Source organism: Mus musculus, chromosome 4, assembly GCF_000001635.26.
Source record: "Mus musculus strain C57BL/6J chromosome 4, GRCm38.p6 C57BL/6J".
Taxonomy (NCBI): Eukaryota; Metazoa; Chordata; class Mammalia; order Rodentia; family Muridae; genus Mus; species Mus musculus.
Window position 1 is genome coordinate 100,153,534 of NC_000070.6, and position 18,375 is coordinate 100,171,908.

The 18,375-nt window shown below is 43.8% G+C and overlaps 1 protein-coding gene across 2 annotated transcripts in view; it reads left to right on the forward strand.

Annotated features, from left to right (window-relative positions):
- Positions 1-18,375, forward strand: part of Ror1 (receptor tyrosine kinase-like orphan receptor 1) — a 349,016-nt gene that overhangs the window by 57,743 nt on the left and 272,898 nt on the right. The window lies entirely within an intron of this gene.

The following is an 18,375-nucleotide window of genomic DNA, read 5'->3' on the forward strand; positions in this document are numbered from 1 at the left end:
AGAGAGAAGGAGGGAGGGAGGGAGAGAGGGAGGGAGGGAGGGAGGGAGAGGGAGAGAGAGGCTCTTTGGGAATTTGTATTTCTCCTGAACTTTTGAGTTGAGAAGGCTGTCCACACATACTTACTGACTCCATATTAACATCTACACTTTCTGAACGAGTCTTGGTGTCAGAGGCCAGGTGACCTTCGGGACTCCGCCTCTCCTGTCCCGGCTGCTCATCCCATTTCTTCAAGCACTGCACACATTGAGACTAAGACAGCTCTGTTTTAGCTGTGACCCAACGCTAGCAACCTGTATACAGGGGTTGGGATGGTTTCTGGACTCTGTCTTCCATGTTCTGTAGTTCAATCTGCTGCTTTCTTCTTAGTACTAATGCTTGTTAGAAATGATGCGAACGAATGAATTCCTTGCTGTGTGCCTCTTTCTCCTTTAGCCCACATGTTTTCCTTGTTGTCTGGTCTCTCCCCCACTTAGTATGGGATGGAAGCTAGGGTCTTTTCCCCTCATCCCGGGCAAGCACTCTACCATTGGATACTCCAACCCCTCTCTGCCATTCTTAATTTATTCCTCTTTCTAGATTGACACTGGTGTTCTGATCGCCTAGTATGACCTTCATACTGAGTTTTCATTTTGTCTCATGTAAAACTGAGGTCTGCTCAAAATGTGTGCTTATTTTATACCCTTACAAACCGACGATGGGATGTTTATCACCATCCCGCAGGGGAAGGGATTAGGTCTAGACGTGTGATTTATAAAAGATCACAAAGTTCTGGGACCTAAACTTAGTCATTATGTCCAACCCCCTCTGCTGTGTGAGAATTGCCATCCCACTCCATATGGCTTCCCTAGCCTCCTAGACCCTTCTAGAATACTGGTTTCTGAGGTTGTATTGTATTAGCTTTCTGTCCTATGCCATTCTTCAGAGTGTTTCAAAGCCCACTCCCTGTACCAGCATATGCTTTGTGTGTGTGTGGGGGGGGGTATGGGGTGGAGAGGGGGAGGGAGAGCAATAACAAAGAGCAAGGAAGCGAATGGAGTGGGAGGGGGCCATGAACCGAGAGAAGTTGTCCCAGGCTTTGCTTTCTCTTGGTGATGAGGTGACCAATCCCTCACATCTGTGCTCAACTCCCCTCCCTCAGCATCAGGCTTATTTCAACTAAGCCAGTGCACCTTCCCTCTGTAATTCATGTTGGGGGTTTTCCTCCCAGCCACCTGCATAGTGTCTAGCTTTCTCTCTTTCTCTCTCTGGCTTGCTCTCAAGGCCACGAGTCTGTTCTTTGTGTACTGTTCTTGATAACCCTTCCCAGGATTTAATGTCATTAAAGATGCTGTTCATCAGCCTGCCTTTGTCTGAGATGTCTGTGTTGGCAAGCAGGCAGATAGAAGTAGCAGTGTGCTCCCCAGCCAGATGCAGGGTAGCTGGGGCGGGGGCACTCAACCGAAGCGCATTCCTACCATTACTTGGCAAAGAAACAGCCCCTGAGATTACTGGGGTAATCCTTACTTCAGACCTGGACTCATCAGTCGAATCCAGGGCTTCACTCTTGAAAAGGACCTTAAAATCAGCTGCTCTACTTTGAAACTTGAGGGAAGCATGGAAACAGATAAAGGACATAATTTAAGGTTTTAGGATGTTAAGACTTCCAGGGACTTGAGACAGTGATACATAGCCTTGTTCTCCCATTCACCAAGGCAAGAATCGATGCCTACACACACACACTCAAGCAGCACAGCATCTTGTGAGTGACTCTTCTCTAATGTCCTGCCTACAGCCCAAGGAGGGTGACATCAGTTACTAGGGTGGATCTGTAGATTCTCCTGGACACTATGGAAAATTCCCACTATCCTGTCCAAGCTAGCTTCCTACTGCCTCTGGTCAAACCCTCTGCTAATATCCTCTTTGTCCTCACTGCCCTGCGTGACTGCTACTTAACCAGTGATGTCTACCTCCTCTGGAGCAGGTAGCAGTAAGCCCTGAGAGGGAAGGAAATGGGAAGGAATGGAGTGAGGCGCTAGGGTGGATGGTCTGGATTTTCGCTTATGCCTTTTGAGTGGTTTTAACTTTGCAGTGGGGACAGGACTTGGGGACTTTACCCCTCTCAGGGGAAGGGGAGAAACCATGCTTTTCTTTCCACTCTCTTAGTAGCATGTGTGAGAGTTCATGTACCTGACAGTACAGTTAAAAAAACTTGTCTTCCCTATGAGGCTAGGTTTAGACAATCCTATATCAGTTGAAAGGCACTACCATCCTTTAGTAGCTTGGTAATTCAAGTTCTAATATGTGAATTCCAGCAGTCAAGGGACCATGTTAACTAAACCACTAATCTACAGCGGCCCAGGTTCTGTTTCTGCATCCCTTTGCAGTTTCTCATAGGCCTCCGAGGCCTTCACTCATACCAACTTTAACTACAGGTTCAAAGTCCCATGGCTAGCTAGCATGTGGGATGTGGAGAAATAAAAGAGGGTGTCTTCACACCCTACCATTGGTAAGGACTCATGGAAAGGACAGCTTTGGAGTTCCAGTTTTGTGTCCCTCATGTCTGAGATCAATCCTAGGGAGGAGAGAAGATTTGAGGGCTACGTGCTGAAGTGGGCATCAGCAAGAGCTTCGGGACTGACTTAAGTGACAGAGCAATCTGGCTAGTGGCTGCCTTCTGTGACTAATAAAGAGGTCACTTTATCACGGGGCCTTTGGATCTGCATTTAATGGCTTCAGCAGATGGTTATGATTTCTGACTTGGTGCGGCCACCTTATTAAAATAAGACCCCGATGGGCAGGAAAAGGCGTCTTCATTGTTAACACCAGAAGCAGAGCCCAGGTATTCCCCAGCTAGCTTCTATGAGATGCAGACCAGCTATGCTGTGAGAGACTTCTGCCTGTTGAGCAGAGGCAGCCCCCTGCCTTTGAACGCTTCCTTTTGTCAAATATACAGGGGCTATAAGGGCATGCTCCTGTTAATGGAGAAGATATTTTGAAGGAAACTTCAGGCTTAAAATGTAAAACGTAAGCAATTACTGGTCTTGTGTGTGATTTAATGTTACAGTGAGCATGTGCCAGTCATGGGTGGCTCTGTCCTTCCACTGTGAAGTCCAGGATTGAAGTCAGACTGTCTGTGTTAACCCACTGAACCATCCTGCTGCCCAGCCCAAGGATATATAAAAGTAAATATTTGAATAACAAAGAAAAAAAATCAACTGATATCTTTAGGCTAGTTGAGACTCATTCTGTTTGATTGCTAACCTCGGGAAGGTGTCCCGAGTCTTATCTTCAGGCATCTTTTCCTCTTCTTCCTTTTAATTCCACCCACCTGAATGTTTGTGAAGAGCCAATAATGGCAAAGGCTTAATTTGCCAAGCCTTACCTGGAGGAAGCATTTAAATCACAATGGCAGTTTGTGGTTATCACACATGGCACTCTAGCCCCCAGTCACACTGGTTCTTTGTTTTCTAGACAGGCTTATGGCTTTGCCATCATGATATATGTTCTATTTTTTTTTATTTAAAAAATTGAATTAATTTAAGTATACAGAAGTAAACACAAAAATGACAAAGCACCTTTTTAGATCCAAGCCTTCCACTATGCTTTCTTCTCCAGAGATAATCTGTCAATTAAGTTTTCTGTCTTCACATTCCCATGCGTGTGTTTGTTCCTATGAGCATATGAACCCACTAACATCACACATTTTTCTGCCATTTCAGACCTTGAAATAAGGGATGGCTTACTGGATTCATCCTTTCCTATCTTGCTTTTTTTTATTCAGTATTATGTTTTTTATATTTAACCTTATTAATTTAGGATCTATGCCTTAATCCTGGAAATCATTTTACTTGTTGTAGAATAGCTTTGTTATTGTAAGACCTTATAACAATTATGTACCATCCTGCTTTTATTTCATCCTGTCTTATAAAACACTGCAGCACAAAAAAAAAAAATTGTAAAGTCATAGGGTGACATCTCTAGCTAGAATTAGAATAGAGAATGCCTATCTTCAGCTAATAATATTTTTCCTGAACGGTCTTCTGAGGGTCTTGAGCTACTGTGAATACCTTTCTTCAACAGATGAGCTCTGATTGCCCTGTTTCCTCTACAGCTTATGGTGTTGGATATATTTAGAAGTTTTTGCCTTTTGGATGGGTATAAAGTGATCAACTGAGACATGCTTGCATAAAGGCTAAGAGGTAAAGGAGAATGGAGATATTTTCCTCTCTTTCCAGGATTAACTCTATCATAGGACCTGTCCACGTGTTTGGCTGAGTAACCATCCTCACCAAACCCTAATAATGTCCTGACTAGTCTGTTGTGCATCTGTGGCATGGAGCCTATTATGTACCATGCTAAGGGAAGTAATCCATACTCATAGGACTAAAGAGGCAGATGGCAGGGGGATGGGTGGTCAGAGACAGTATCCCAAATTTATAGTGAATTCATCGTGTTGGCCAAAGAACAGAGGGCCCTAGGTCTGCAATCAAGCCGAGACGCTGCCTGCTTCCCTCTGGGCATTAGTGCCCATGTCTATAAAATGAGCTGTTGCATCAGACACCCCTTCATGTTCTGATTTTCTTTTTCCCATTTCAACATTCTTTCTTTCTAACTGGCACTGTCCCTTGGTGCTTCAAAATGTTTGGAACTATGAATACTCACTTTATCTTGAGGATAGAGGAGGTTTACACAGAAGTAACATGCTAAGAAAAATCCATTTTGAAATTGCAATCTAAGTTGAATGTGTGTAGCAAAATATTAGTGTCACTCATGCATAAAGATGATGGGAGAATAATAATGTACAGACTGTTGGTGATTATCCCATATTTCTGTTTTCCAAATTTTCTTTAATAGCCATGTAGTAATATTCTTTAAATAAAATAATAAGCATGTGCAAGCAATTATAAGTTCATCTGGTAGGAAAAAAGGAATAAAATTTACACAAAACATATGCCAGGGAAAAGGAGAACACCTGTATATGAAAAATGGTTCGTTGTGATTTCTAAGATGAGCCCGAGAATCCATCCCTCGGTGAAGGTTGGCATGTGACGTGTGTCTTTGTGTGGCTGTTGAAAGACTCAGACAGGATGGAAGACAGCCAAACTGGCTTCTTGTACAAAAGCAGTGGCAGAGACACAGAGTAGAACAACCCCAGTTTTTCTTTCTCCATTTGAAGACCAGACTGGGTGAAAAGAGGAAGAAACAGAGAGATTTCACCATTAGATCATGCACATATCGCATTCCAGATGTGTATGATGAATTCTTACTGTGTCAGCTAAGGAGGTCATACAACCTAGCACCAATGATGGAGACTTTCCCCTCATCTGGACCCACCGTAGAATGAGGGAATAATTGGTTACAGGTAGCTGAGCAACATGGCTCTCCCTGTTTCCTCATCTGGGGTATCTTTGAATGCCAGGCATCCCATCCCAGAGTTCAGTGTGCTCTCTCTGGAGGACCCCCTTCCAAAGTCTTCTTCTTTTGTCACTGGGCAGCCCTTCAGATCTCCAAAGGGCAGTCCTAGTTGTGCCTCATTTCCCCCTCTCTTACCGGTCCTTTCTGGAGAGCCTTCAGAAGTGTTTTCATTCACTGAAGCCTTGGAGGATCTTGACTGCTTTTCAGACTCACACTGAGTATGTCTAGATGTGCCATTTTTGTTTTTTGGTTTTTTTTGTTGTTGTTGTTGTTTTTTGCTTTTTTTTAGGTGATATAAATTAATTTTTCAGAAGAGAGAGAAAAATCAAAACCCAAACCTTGGGTGGGCATCGGCTCACGCCAACCCATTTGGTATAGAAGGAGAAAGAACGTGAAAGCATACGCCATTTTCATTTTCACCAGGCAAAGGTATTCATTGATGTGAAGGCTAACAGGTGACACTTGTAGTGGAACCCAACTTTTGCTTGGGGACTTTGCAGAGGCAGAAGGAAATGTTCTAAGCCTTTGTTTGTATGACCCTGAGATCCATCCAGGCTTTATAGCAAAGGTGTTGAATGACTTAGCATGAATTATTCAGATGCAGAGGACATTGCCATTATAAAGAAAGTTTGCAGCTATGTAAAGGTGCAGACTCTTTGGGTGAGGGACTTTTGAAAGTAGAATATCCGAGGATTGCCAACCCCTGTGTGTGTGTGTGTGTGTGTGTGTGTGTGTGTGTGTGAGAGAGAGAGAGAGAGAGAGAGAGAGAGAGAGAGAGAGAGAGAGAGAGAAAGAAGGAGGGGAGTTCTTTTGGAGAACTAGAGCTGAAATGATGTCCAGTATGACTGAATCACAAGAAAGGAGCAGGAGCTAGAGCCTTCCCACCTCCTAGCCACAGAGTGTGCTTGGTCATAGGTGCTTCTAAGCTTCGGAACCCTGCTGGTGTGCCTGGAAATGGGCTTTCCACCATCAGAGTCTATGCTTTGGGAAACAGGTGCCATCACTAGCCTTATCCCACAGTGTACATAGTCACAGAGCAGAGGCTAGCTCCTGCCCTGCTCCGTGTTTTTATTCTGACCAAAACAGACTGCATATTCGACATTAAACTGTATGCTGTGGTCAAAATAAAAAATCTTTGTAAATTAACATGCATGAAAATTCCTTAGATGAAACAGTTCTTTTTTTTTTTTTTTTTTTTAACTAAAATTAACACAAGGCCTTATCTAGGATCTATTTCCATAGCCAAATGTACCTCTTATTTCCTATATTGTTCACTCTTAAGAGATGGATGAAGGAGTTTGCTTAAATGTAGAGCTCACCAGATTGCCAGAGGCAAGGTAGCACACATTTTAACTAGCAACTGCCACCAAGTTGCTAAGCCCACACTGCCTTACTCTCTCCAGATCTCAGTATTCCCATCTATAAAATGTGAGTTATAGACTCTGAGCAAGATGATTCCTTCTAGCTTTGCATAATCCATAATTCATGACTCTCAGCTTTGGGAAGAACAAGATGTCTTTGTTCTTTAATGAAAGTCTGATGCCAGCCTCTTGCTTTGCATTTCTTATTCCTTGTAGCTTTTTTTTTTTCTCCTTCTAAGAACCTATGACTTAGCTGTCATGCTGCCCATCTATTTATGAAGTTTGGCCACAAACTTGTCTGGAATTATCCAAATCCCAGCCCTACTTAGGAATGGCTGATTGTCCCATGGGTGAGGCCCCTGACTTCTGCCTTGTGTGTGCCTCAGTGAACTGAAATCAAGGCAAAGTGGCTTGGCTTCCTGCCGTCTTCCATGGTAGATTTTCCAGTGTGGTTCTGGAAACCCCTTCAGCAACTAGGTCTGGAGGTAGGATGGGATGGAGATGATAGACATAGGTGACAGTTGCTCATCTCATGGATTTCTGCTCAGCATGTTTCTTTTCCTCAGCAGAGTTGACAACCTACCTCCTCACAGTAGTCCAAACTTATTTCCTTTCAAATGTATCTAGCAAGAAGACTGACTCCATTTTTGTCTCTTGACTCTTAGTTATTCACCTATCATGTGTAGAGGCAGAATATGTTGGACTTGGGTAATGTTGTTTGACCTTTATCCTAGGAAGATATAAACAAATGCAGAAAACCAAGGTATAATTCGACCGAAGTCCAACCTGGAGAAACGATGACAGTTGGCTTAGTCACAGAGCATGGTTGAGGGGTTTCTTGTGGAAATGTTAGTGACCCTAAAGCAATTGCACTAAAGAAAAGTCTCATGCCATTGTGGATGATGGCTTCCCAGTAGCTTCAGTTAACTTCCATGGGATCTACTTCACGTCTCCCAAGACCATGAGGTCGTATGCAGTTAGGATAGAATCACATACAGCTGGCTGGGAAGTACAGGAGGGAGTGTCTGGAATCTCCAGTGAGGGTCCAGTGACCTTCCCCACCACAGTGAGAAAGCATCCACAGCCGATAGGCTGGATCTGGAAGGTTTCTTGCAAGTTGTCACCGCTGTTCTGATAAAGGCGATGGCCACTATGTTCCCATTGTGCACGGTAATAGATAGTATCTTGTGTACAAATACTAGTATCTCAGGCATAAATAGTGCTCGATACGGGGCAAAAGGGAAAGGTTTGTGTTTCTAAATGTTTGCTGCACTTCGATGAGGAGACTACCCACTTCTGAAAGAGAAAACTCAGTTTCCTGGGTGACTGCCTAACCCGACCTCATCATCCGGAAGTAATCTTTTCTAAGCAGTCACAAGCTCTCTGGCAGTTAATAATGTACTGCCTCATGGCGTTTTCTCAGTTCTGATAAACATTTGTTTTTTATTTCTTATCTTCCTTTATTACAAATTGTTTCTCCCTTGAGGTTATAAATTCTTTGAGGCCAAGGGCAAATACTAAATATAAGTATTTATTGTTTGGTTCTCTCTTCTTTGGAGGACTCAAATTACAAGTTAAAATTGTTCTTTAACTCGGGAAAGCTCTGCTTGATTCCGTTGGTTTATTTATTTATTTTTAAATCTTCAACCTCACTCATCCTTACCTTCAGCAATGTCTTAACCAGTCTGCATGTTGGTTCCACCCAGTGTACTGTCTTTGCGCATACTGTATATTTCACTTGTTTGCTTTGGGTCTTTAAAAAAAAGTCCTCAGTGTCTTTAGTTAAAGGTTAAAAATTCGGACTATAGAGTCATTTCATTCTTTTCTGCAGTCCCAGGACCCAGCAGGTTACTTCCGGTCCGTTTTGATTGGTTGGTTTTTTTTCCTCGTCACTGGCTGGTTCTGCTTTCCAGGTTTTTGATGCCTGTTAGCTGTGATTGTCTGCCAAAGAGTTTGTATCGTTGTTAGTTTTCACTCATGAGCTGAGTTCTGGGATGCAGGTAGCTTGCTTGAAAGGAGTGATCCTTAATGAGTTTTATGTTGTAAACTTTTGTTGTCTTGGTTTTCCTGGATGGTCAGCTCTGTGTACTTAGGAGGTTTTCTGGGCTCCCCCTGACTCCTCCCCTCTCCCAGCCTCTTGTTCCCCAACCACTTTGACCTGGATGCTCTCTTATAGGACTCAGTTCCTATTTCCCCTCTCTTAGAGGTCATGGTCCTTCATTGACAGTTACTTTGCCCTTGACTGACAATCACCCATTTCTCTTTCTGACCAGAGGTGGAAGGCTTTTTTTTTTTTTTTAATTCTAGTTATCTGGAATTTGCCTCCATATCCAGTGTGAACAACTCTTGCCATTCTGGCTTCCACAAGACTGGGTAAGGGGGGCTTTCTATTATGCCTGCTTATTGAAACCCAGGTTTCATTTTTATTTTTTTCCTCTTAAAGTTTGTGTCCTCGAGAACAGGGAATGGATGTCATTTCTGGGTTCTAACCCCTACTAGTTTCTCAATAAGTATTAGTTGGATGAATGAATGAACGAACACATGGAATTCAATTTTTAAAGTGGCAATTTTATGAATGAGTTTTAGCTGTAGTTCTTTTAAACAGAAATGAGGTTACATTATGATGAGTGCAATTGAATTTATTTATTTATTTATTTTTATAGCTTCTTACTGGAAGTTTTTTTCTTAATCACTTATATGGTGTTTGAAATGACATGTGGAAGAGAAAGCAGGAACTAAGATCTGAGTAGCACAATGTATGCACAGTTGACGTTGTCTGACTTTTGGGTAACTTACTTTATGTCTCTTAGCTGTGGGATATTTAAGCTTGAACATTTCAGAGGCAACTGTTCTTATCTCAAGTGCCTTTTCCATGGTGGATATACTTGGGTACCTGGTCTGCAAATAGCTTCGAGCCAGTGCATTCTTATCAACAAGATAATTTGACAGTAGATACATACCACTGGAGCCATAGCCAAGGACAAGTTCATGTATTTGGGTCTTAAAGGGCCTGGGCTGTATTTGGTGAGCCTCTCAAGGTTACCTGGTTCTGTCTACTCAGCAACTGTTGGCACCATGGGTGACTCTCACAATGGGCATGAGGGACAGGTCTTAGAGTTGGCTGCATGCAGACTCATTGTTATGTGGGGAGTAGAAATCACAGCACCTAATCCTTCATACATCTTCTGAGAGCAAATAGAATACTACATAGTTGTTTCCTGTTGTAGTTCAACTGCACACAGGACCCCTTCCTCTCCTTGATAGCTTATTCTGAAGGCCAACATCTGCCTCTGAAGTTACCTTATACTGAGGGAGTACCAACATTAAAGGCACATGAGGTCAGGGTACCTGTGTTTCCTATTTATTTTCTCCTCTTAACAGTTTGATGTGTGTTCATTGCCTTTAGAGAAAATGCTTATTTGTTTTTTTCAGCAATAGTTTCCTTATTCTAAAACAACCCCTTCCTGTTGCTTGGTGATGACGTTATTAAAGTAAAGCTTTGTCCATCCTTCCCCACTTTTTCTTCTTGGAATCTATGGCCGGGTCCTGGGTGGCTTCTACGAACAGAAATGGTCCACATGAGCGGAGGAGTTCTGTTTCTTAGATATGGATGAGAACTCTCTGGGCTGTGCAAATGAAGACTTGGTGTATTTTGCATATTTTCCTAGAATGACAGAGATTCTGTGGCTAAACCGAGATTAGACCCTGTCACTTTAAAGAATCTGACTTTCCACTCCAAGAGTAAACTGCCTTGCCTTCTAAACTACTGGTTGAGTTTAACTTTGAAGCGTACTTTGTATTTAAATCTGATGACAGCGTTGCTTCTCCTCCTGTCTTGTTTGGATGCAGATCTTTTCCTTGCTGGTCAGGTACCGCTTCCTCCACTCCTGGTGCCTCAGCAACCCTGACATCCAGTCTCAGTGCTGTCCAGAATGCTAACTAAGAGGCTTAGTCTTCTTTGCTCTATTGTTTGATGCCTTCAATCTTGCCTAGTACACAGTAGGCTTTTATCTTCCCATTCTGTCCTTTATCCACCCCAGTTCTGTACCAGCCTTCCTCCACCACTGAACTGCATTCCTCTCCACTTGCCTGTAGACAACTCAACACCTAGACTTATTGCCCTTCCCATGCCTTTTCCCCCTCCATACACCTTGGCCATTGCACACCTGGTTCTTCTTCAGAACTCCCCCCACAACCCCAGTTCTTCCACAAATTACCCTGACATTTCCTGTTCATTGAAGCTCACCTTTAGGAAAAGGATGGCAAAAAAATAGGCTCCTCCAGGCTTCTACAAAAAATTTGATTTTTAGGTTGAATAATAAATTGGTATACATGTTATTTTCTTAGAACTACTTAGAGCTATAATTTTATTTAAATCCTGTTAGCTGTCCATTTGAGCCCTGTGTCTCATCTCTGCTGGGATGCTCTTGCTCCAGACCCAGGGATGCAGAAATGAGGAAGTTATGGAGTTTGGAGTTAGAGGTGAGGTTGGCCATCTGCCACTTCACTGGAGAGTGGTCCTGGCAGGAGGCTGGTCTGACCCCTCCAGAACCTTCTCTCCCTACCCTTCTCCTTTAGGTTCCTGGGTGGAGTGAGGCAGGGCCAAGAGCAGAGGCCTCCCTGTGGGCAGGTATAGATCTGAATCCTAACCTGGTCCTTTATCAATTAACCCCCAGATTCAGTCTCTTCCTCTTCAGTGACGTGACCAGGAGACAGCCAATTATAAACCTGGCTCTGGGCTTTACACTTAAGGTTTTGTAGAAGCTGGGGGAAAAAAAGGCCCCAGGGATATATTGTATTGATAATCTATAGTTTTTCAAGTGAGAAAACTGGGCAAAGAGAGGCCAAGAAACTGGCCCAGGTGAGTTTCAAAGAATAGGAAGAGTCCTGGGGATTTGTGGAGGAATTAGGGGGCATTTTGAAAGAGAGGAACCACGTGGGCAATAGCCAACATGTAGGAATGGGGAAAAGGTGAGCAGACAGCAGGAATATTGAGCCAAATCCAGGCACACAACATAGCCCAAGCCACACCTGCTGCTGTGCCATGCCAAGCTCTGTCATGGCTATAAACATGCTAGGATTCCTGGTATACAGGCCCAGAGTAAATAGTAGCTGCTACTATTATTCTAGAATTCAGGCATTTTTTTTTAAGCACAGGAAGTGTTGAGCACGTTGTTTGATGAAACTTCATTGGATTCTGGGTGTAAGAAGTGGGGTGACTCTAAAGGGCAATGCTTGGAGGCTATCTTAAGATGAAAGAAATAATGAAAATGTCAAATGGAACTCAGAGAAGTAAAATATCAAACAAGATTCTATATTGGAAAATTGCGTGGGGGCGCATAGAAGCAGTGGAGTTGTTGGGTTGCTCAGTTCCATAGGCATCTCTTGGCAGTTAGGGTGGATGCATGGGAAGACGTTCACTCTTAGCCAGAGGCCAGTTTGCCCTTGTAGCATCCCTCCTTCCGCTTTAATAGAAAGCTGTGAATGCTTTGCTGGGTACTGTTTTGATCGAATTAAATTTGCTTGTCTTGAATACGACTGGACCAGAAAACTGGAGTTTCCCTGTTTAGGAGGCAACTTCACTCCGGGTAGAGCCTAGCTGGGCACGAGGAGGCTGGAACTGTTGAACACAGCAACCTCCATTCTTCCCCCACTCTTTCCCCATTGCAGCAGCAGCAGCAGCAGCAAGCTGTTACTGGGAGCCTATGATAGAACAAAGCTGTGTGCTGTGATATGGCTGCCAGAACTTTTTATCTTTGTGTTTCTCTTGAATTTGGGGGCGGGAGATGATTATAGGAAACGCAGATTGAAAGGTAACAGTTTCCATTTTGCTAATAGACACTTTGACTTTTCTTTCCCGTGATTTGTTTTATTTCTGTCCCCTTTTGTGTGTACTACACAATATGCCTGACAGAATACTGTGTAAGGGCCAAGAAGTCACTTTTGGATACTGTATAGCCAAGAACATTCTGCAGTCCTACTCAGCTACCCTACAAAGCAAGTCCAGAGGCCAGCATGTTGAAATGCCTCTGCTCAGGGAGAAACCAGAACCCCCTCCCCCCCCCCACACTTCCCATCTCCCCCACCCCCCACATACTTCCCACCTCCCCCTCCCCCCCCCCCCCCCCCCCCCCCGCAAGCTTTCAGGGAGAACTGTTCTACCGCACCTGTGATTGCCTGCTGTCAGACCTGGAAAATAACAGTTTGGAGGAATTCTTCTTTGAGATCACAGCACTTATCGATAAAATGGGAAGCCAACTGGATGTAGAGGAAGTGTTCAAAGCATTTTAGGCAATCTTAAAAGGAAAATGTTTGTTTTAGTGAACTAGGTCATCAGTGTTCCCATTCTTTCTGTGTTGTAAAAAAAGTTAAGGATTGATCTCATATCTTTGCTAAGGTTTACTAAAACGAAGAAACTGGAATACTTAGCATGATCTATAAGAAATATTAACGAGATTTTGATTGGATGCAAACAATGAATAAAATGAATGGCTCTCTTTCTACTTACTGTCCTTCCTCTCCCCCAGGTTTTACGAGTTTTCTTCCTGAGCTGTCTCCACAAGATGCTGAGGAACAAAGTTTGCTCCACAGCAGACAGGATGCACAAAGAGGGCCTTCTTTGTCTGATCTGTCTGCCAAATCTCTTGTCTTCATAGCTCTTATAACCTAGCTGATCTTCCTGTGGCTGTGGGGGAGGCTTATCTTTGAAAGTAGAATTTTGAGTAAAGCAATCTGGAGGTTAGGGAGGAGTGGTCAGGCTCCATGGCTCCCGGTCAGATTCAGTGCTCACCCACGTGCTGTCTCTTAAAGGCCCCTGATGACCATGGAGTACATTTTTCCTTTGTTAGGATGCATTTTTCCTCTCTGTGTGGGTGGTTTTTGTTATGTAACTCCTATGAGCATGTGGCCTCTCTATGCCTTGGTGTCACCCATTCATATCTCGGGGGCTATCAGGTATTTCCTGAACTACTTAGGGTTCAACTGAGGAGTAAGTGACCCTATACCAAGAAGCCTTTTAAGAATGATTAAGTATAGAACAAACATAAAGCGACATAAAAGTCATCAGAGCCTTTATTAGTGAATTCTATTTTTGTGACCCCATAAAATTTGATTCCTTTCAGCTCTGGCAAGGATAGGGTCTTGTCGAGTTGTCATCATTTAGGAAAGTCGAGTGCTTGCCAGTGGCCTACAGAAGGAACTAAGGAAGAAAAAGATGGACACTCACTCACTCAGGAAGACTCTCAGGTGATATCTGCCCAGCAGTTCCTCCTTAGGTTAAAGTGGTACCCCAGTAGAAGTCACACACCAGCATATTCTCTCCCCCCCCCACCCCCCAACCATGGAGGCCAGAGGAGGCTGTCCAAGTCCCTAGAGTGAAGCTGTATAAAGGAGCTTGTGAGCTCCCTGGTGTGTGGACACTGGGAACCAAACTCCAATCTTCTGTAAGAACATCAAGTATTCTTAGCCACTGAGGCATCTATCCAGCTCCTGATAGCACATTTTTAATGATCATTATTTGTGATAAATCCCACAGTCTAATTGCATTATCTGGCATTGAGCACAAGCATTGCCTTGTTTCGTCTTGTACTGAAATACTGGACCATAGATGGTGATACTTAAAACAGTTAACCTTAGCTGACCTTTCTCCTCCCCCCAAGGCATAAACACATCTCTAAATTTAATTCAGGTTATATTGCATGTGTGTGTTTATAACTGTTGTCTCCATTGGAGCAGGAATTTAAATACATATATGAATATATATATATATGTGTGTATATATATATGAATATGCCTATATGATATATTCCAAGCATTCATCTCCTCTGTCTTTCTTTCTCTCCATCTCTCTCAAATACACACACACACCACATACACACACACACACACACACACACACACACACACACAGAGTGAGAGAGCGAGAGAGAGAGCGAGAGAGAGAGAGAGAGAGAGAGAGAGAGAGATAGATATGTAATTAATCTGTCCAGTATTTTAAAGTAGATGTTATCACTTGTATTTCAAGATAAGGCATGGAAATATAAGAAATTAAAATAAGACTTGTTCAAGATTGTATAGGCATTCAGAGGTGAAGGAGAGATTTTGAACTCAGGCAGTTGCATTCTTAGTGGCCCAACCACCTCCTAAATGAGACTGCTCATGTTTGAGAAACTAGCTTTTGTTAGTTTTTCTCAGGCCATAGCCTGAGAAAGCTGGGTGAACCCTCTTACTCCTGTCTCTAACTTAAGCCCAATCCTGAAGTGTACCAAGTCTGGCATCTGAAGTCCATGTCCAGAGGCCTCATAGAGCCAGAGAAGCGAATGCATATTGCACTCATGTGCCCAGCTGTGTATTGTGGTGTGTGGAGAAGAGTGGACATCTGATAACTTCCATGGCATCTTTAGACCTGCTCCTGATCTGTCCCTAGCTGGAACCTCTGTGGCTGGCCCTACACCTGGATGAATATCCTGGGTTGCTGGTTAGGAGACTAGGAGGCCAGATGAGCCCATAAGGAGGAAATATTCCCACTGTCCCCTACCTCAGTTAGCTTGATTGGACAATGGCTTCTTTATGCCTTGAAGCCTTCTGACTTTCCCAGTTAGCTTTTCCCTTTGAAGCTGTGGGGCCTCAAGCATTTTCTTGTGTTTTAATTCGTTCTTACTGACTTAGACAAGCTTTTCTCAGCCTCCCTGTGAGTGCATTTCCCTGTTTAATGTTGAGAAATAAGTTGTCTTGTTTGAATATCTTGTCAAATCACGCATGCACGCATGCACACACACACACACACACACACACACACACAGAGCTACAGAACTGAGGAACTAAGTGCACAGACAAGGAGAAATTTTGTAAAAGTTCTAAATATTAGAAAGATGACAAAATTCCACTACAGAATAGTTTTGATACGCTCTTGGTCAAAATGAGTAGCTAGTAGGTCTCTTGTTCTAATTTGGGGAATTTTACCATCTAAGGTTTATATGTTATAATGAAGTGGTGTGTGTGTGTGTGTGTGTGTGTGTGTGTGTGTGTGTGTCTATTTGCAGTGTGGGGGATTGAAATCAGGTCCTTCTCTATGCTAAGCAAGCCTTCTACTGCTGATCTACAGCCTAACCCTCCTAATAAGCTTGTAATGTCATTTCATGTGAGCTTTTATACTGTGGCTACCCATTGCCTATGAGGTCAGACTTTGGTTCAAATTGCAGCTGTGTTACTGACAAGCTGTGTGACTTGGGCAAGTTTATTTCATCTCTTAAGAGTCCCTTTTCCATCTCAGAGGAGAAAGCAATAATTATATATTACTCAGAGAGCCGCAGGGAGTGAAACCAGGCATGTTTATATATTTAACACTGGCCTTTTATAGAATAAGCGCTTGATAAGCGGTGCTGTTGTTACTGATTTTTATCATCGTTAAATTAGCATCTGTAACGTGGGAGATGCAGCACTTGCCACATAGTAGGTTCGTCATGGATACTTTATTGGGTTCGATGGCACATGCTCTTCTGTGAGTGAATCAGGCTGCCAACAGTAGCTTTTTTATTTATGCCACAAACATGGACGGAAGTGCTGAGTGCTGCAAATGGAGGCTCTGCCTAGAAGCCAGCTGTCTTCATAGTGAGGTGTCTCACAAGGGAACACTGCAGAGAGCAGAGCAAGGCAAACATCCTGGATCTGTGCTAAGGAGCAGCTCCCCCTCCCTGACTGAAACCTTGATTTCCTCCCTTGAAGGAGAATGAAGAGAATAGAGGTACTTTCAAGAATGGCCACATGTCACCAGATACAAACCCCCTACCCCCATTGGTGCTGGTTGGCCCTCTTCTCTTTGCCCAGGAGAAGCCAAAATGTTAAATTGGTGCAGCTTACACGATCTGACAGAGAAATTCTTCACGTCTGGCCTGGATGTCTAAGTAAATTTGGTATACTCCTTGTGGTCTGGGGCAAGCGCTGGAAGCTATTAGAAATCCGAACAAAACCCTCCATTCAAAAGACTGCTCGTTTCCTGCTGGGGTAATCCAAGTATCAAACATCAAGAAACATGGGTGAGGAGAGTGTGCCCAGTGCAGAACCCACCAAGGTGTCTGCGAAGCCGCCCCACATGACTTCGAACGTTACTTCTACTTGATCATCTTGAATAAGTGGTTTCGTTTGAAAATGAGAGTTGTGCTTTCCCTCCTCGAAGGGCGGGGCGGAGGGGAGGGGGCGTTGCCTGGATCTTGTCAGTCAAGTTTAGGAGTCCGCAACTTTCTGCTTCCCTTGAAGTTCCAGAGCCCTGAGTTTGGGGTTTTGCTTTCATTAGTTATGGTGCAGGGTCTACTGCTTAGACTGGGCAGCCCAGTGGCTGGGGAAAATCTTTATTAAGAAGGCTTTGTGGAGGAACCTTGTTTTATCTCAGGAAATATCAGTTTGTCATAAACTGCTTCCTTTGTGTGTGTGTGTATGTGTGTGTGTAGAAATTTATTTTCTGTGAAATCCAGGTGTTCTTTTATATGGACTTGAAAGGAATAAATTTGATAGTCAGGTTGGATTCCACCCCACTAGGAAGAATTTTTTCCCTGGTGGATTAATTGAGGTTGAAATCAGATAATCTGGGCGAGCCCACTGGGTGCCTAACCATTGTGCTGTTACTTTAATTAATTTTAGCTCTGCTGAGCAGTGCTGGGAAGCTGCTCAGCTCCTGCACTTTCACTGCTTGGGAGGTTGTTGGTTTGTTTTTTTTTTTTTTTTCCTTAGGACAGCCTCACTCCCGCCAGACTACACTTCTGGAGAAAGAGACAAAGCCTTATTCATTGTATCTCGAATAGTACCTCATCGGACACACAGCCAATGCTTTTTCAAAGTGAACGAATGAAAGGGGGCATTTTTATAACACTTGAGCGATAGACCAGGTGGTCTCACGCAGCAGAGAGAGAGAGAGAGAGAGAGAGAGAGAGAGAGAGAGAGAGAGAGAGGTGAGCGCGTTCTTCCTGGGCCTTCTCTCTCTGGGGTGCTCGGCCCCTTCCCTGGCTTCATCCCTGCCTTACTTCTTTTCTCCAAGGTGGCAGTTGCAGGAATTCCTCTCCTCTTTCTTCCTGAAGGAATTCAGCTACAGGGTTAAATGGGCTCAGCTTGTTCTTTCCCCCCTATTAGCTGTGCGAGATGTGAAGTGTACATCACACACACAAAAAGATAGAATCAAGCAGGGGAAGCCAGTGCCTTTTGGTGACATTTAAGGAGTCATAGCTGTGCACAATAGTGGCGGCAGCTCAGTTGTCAGTAAATGGCTGGTCTGGCTTATATCAAGAGTAGCATGGTGGGGCTCAGTCAGACCACCCCTCCACCCCCATCCCCACCCCCAAGTCGCGCTGACCTCTCAAGAGAACATATTCCCCATCTAATAAAAGTCAGAGCAGATTTATGGACCTGCTCCTGGCCACTTGTCCTTTATGCTTTAACAGAAAAATAAATCTCGAAGAAGATTCATGATTGCCCTTGGACCACAGAGATGGGGGCAGGGCCAAATGCTCCAACCCTCTCTCAGCTCAGCTCCTTCCCCGCTTCCAGCTGGTGGGGGATACTGAGACTTGTGGCCTGCCCTCAGTGACAAGAAGGGTCAGTCTCTGCCTGCAGGGCTTCACTCTGGTACCC